The following is a 2852-nucleotide window of genomic DNA, read 5'->3' as shown; positions in this document are numbered from 1 at the left end:
AAAGATAAGACAGGTTAGAAGTGGCTAATCTGAGACATTCTTTTTCTATTATGTTGAGACTATGACAGGCATTTGGTCTTTGAGGGAAACTATGCCTGCATATTTATCTAACTAGAAGTTCAGCTGCAGCAAGCCCTCAGCCCTCTGGTCACTTTTCTTTCAGTTGTCTGTGTCAGTAGCCAGGATGACATCATTTGGGTCCACCTCTCGGTTATCCCAGTTATCAGCCCCCAATATGGGCCAGCTTTGTGAAGAGTTAGTATCTCACTATCTTCTCACTAACTTCTTCTTCATTGACGTCAAGTCTTCTAAAGAATATTTACTAGGAGAGAAAATGGCATCTACAGATCACAGTATCCACAGCCAAGCTGCAGCCCAGCTGGGCTAGAGCTGACAAAGTGCAGCCAACTCACAGATATGCACAGACCACCAGGCATATGGCAACAGAGCCATGGAACTTCTGCACAGCCTACCTCTGTCAGCTATACGCTGGGCTCTGTCCACCACCACCTATGCTCAGGTCACACATGCAACTTCCTATGGACAACCTCTTGCTGGCTATACTACTCCACCTGCAGCCCCAGGCATACAGCCGGCCTGGCCAGGGGTATGATAACACCACTGCCACCAAGGCCTTCTGTGCAGTTCAGTGTGTGCACGGCACTCAGCCTGCTCAACCAGCTTCTGGATAGCAGCTGGCAGCTACCGCACCTGCAAGGCTGCAAGATGGAAAAGTCCACTAAGACTCGTCAACCTCCGTGGAGCACAGGGGCTTATACCCAGTCCAGTCTAGGATACAGACAGAGTCACTACAGTGGTCCCCAGTTCCTGGGAGCTACCCCATGCAGTCAGTCGGTGCCCCTCCATCCTATCCTCTTACCAGCTCTCTGTCTACACAGCTGGTTATGAATAGAGCCGTTACTCTCAGCAGAACATCTCTGGGCATCTGAGCAGCTATGGACAGCACCGTAGCTCTGGTCAACACGCCAGCTGTGGACTGCAGCTTCCCACTCGTTACCCCCACCCACTGGATCCTGCAGCCAGCCTCCGGGTCAGGCTCCCAATAGAGCAGCAGAGACCGCTCGGCCAGGACCAACCCAGCAGCACAGGTGTCCTAATGGTTAATCTGAATTGTCCCCTTGATGGGATTGAGAGATGCCAAAGATTAAGTGGCTTCTGGGTGTGTCAATAAGGTGTGTGTAGGAATGATTGTCATGTGGGATAGTGAACTGAAGGGGAGACCCTCCCTAAGTGTGGGTAGCACTGTCCAATAGGATGGTGGCTTGGATGGAATAAAGTTGGAAGCCTGAGGAAGCAGTGGCAGATGCGGAGCTCGATTCTTCTTCAAGGCCCTTGATTGCTGCTGCGATGGCCTGAGGAAATGGGACTCTTGCTTCTTCACTCTTCCAAAGTGGACTCTGCCAGTGATTCTCCAGGGAGTTGCCAGAAGCCTTGGGTCTCAGACTGGGATAGCACTGTTGATCCCTCTTGTTCTGAGGCTTCAGCCTCATGGGCTGTGCAGCTACTGGTTCCTCCAGCCCTCCAGCCTGCAGACGGCCACTGTGGACTACCCAGCTTCTGGTCCTGTGAGCCACTCTAATACATCCCCTTTTAATAATCACCCCTCCCGTTGGCTCTGTTCCTCTAGAGAACCCTGACTAGTACAGGGGTTTATGGGAAGGAGCCAGGAGGATTTTCTGGACCAGGAAAGAACCAGGACACAAGTGGCCCTGGTAACTGGGGCAGGGAAAGAGGGGGATTTGAATGTGGAGGCATGAGCAGAGGTGGGAGGGGAGAAGGATGTGGCGGAATGGACGCTGGAGAGCCAGGTGGCTTCAATAAGCCTGGTGAACCCATGGCTGAAGGACCGGGTCTTGATTAGGCCCTCCTGTGGGTCTGAATGAAGACAGACAGCAGAAGACATGAACAGTGCTTATGTGCAAGGATTAGATGACAGTGTGACCCTTGATGATCTGACAGCCTCCTTTAAGCAGTGTGGGGTTAAGACGAACAAGAGAACCGGGCAGCCCATGATCCACATCCACCTGGACAAGGAAACAGGAAAGGCCAGAGGCCATGCCTTGGTGTGCTAGGAAGACCTGCCGGCTGCCAAGGCTGCCATGGAGTGGTCTGATGGAAAAGACTTTCAAATGAGCCAACTGAAAGTCTCTCTTGCTTACAAGAATCCTCCAGTGGCAGCATTCGGGGTGGCGTGCCACTCTGAGAGGGCAGAGGAATGCCAATCTCACTCCATGGAGGTCCAGGTGGCCTAGCAGGTCCTGGAAGATCCATGCATTGCAGGGGCAACTGTGGAGAGCACAGAGGAGGCTTCCTCCCAAGATGGCCTGGGAATTTCTAGGGAACCCCTCTGGAGGAGGACACATCCAGCACTGAGCTGAAGACTGGCAATGTCCCGATGGAAGAAGATGAGATGGATAGATGGGAGGAAGCAGAGGCAGATGGAAGGACCTGGAAAAATGGATAAAAGCAAACACCGTCAGGAGCCCGTAGACCAGCCCTACTAGATGCAGTGGCTGCAGAGCTGCTATTACAACCACATTTATTGATTTAGTTTTCCCCCCCAGGGCCTTCTTGGTGGGGGAAGCCTTCTCTGTCTCCCACACAGGAAATGTTTTAAAATGTATATTTATAATTCCATGTCTGTAACCTTGGCCATAACATTATGATTACTCCTTTCCTGTACTTTAGTATTTTTTTTTTACCATTTTTGAAGAAACATTAAAATAAGTTAAATGATAGTACACTGAGTTTTTTCCCCCCTCTTTTAAAGATGTTTAAGACTTCACAACAGGAACTTCTGGGAGCATACTCAGTTTCCTTGTGCAGAGCCA

At 50.9% G+C, this 2852-nt stretch overlaps 1 pseudogene; it reads left to right on the top strand.

Annotated features, from left to right (window-relative positions):
* The first annotated feature begins 334 nt into the window (after positions 1-334).
* On the top strand, positions 335-2430 carry LOC114085419 (RNA-binding protein EWS pseudogene; annotated as a pseudogene).
* The last annotated feature ends 422 nt before the right edge of the window (positions 2431-2852 follow it).

This window comes from Marmota flaviventris, chromosome 7 (genome assembly GCF_047511675.1).
Source record: "Marmota flaviventris isolate mMarFla1 chromosome 7, mMarFla1.hap1, whole genome shotgun sequence".
NCBI classification, from domain to species: Eukaryota; Metazoa; Chordata; class Mammalia; order Rodentia; family Sciuridae; genus Marmota; species Marmota flaviventris.
This window is presented reverse-complemented; position numbering and strand designations above follow the sequence as displayed.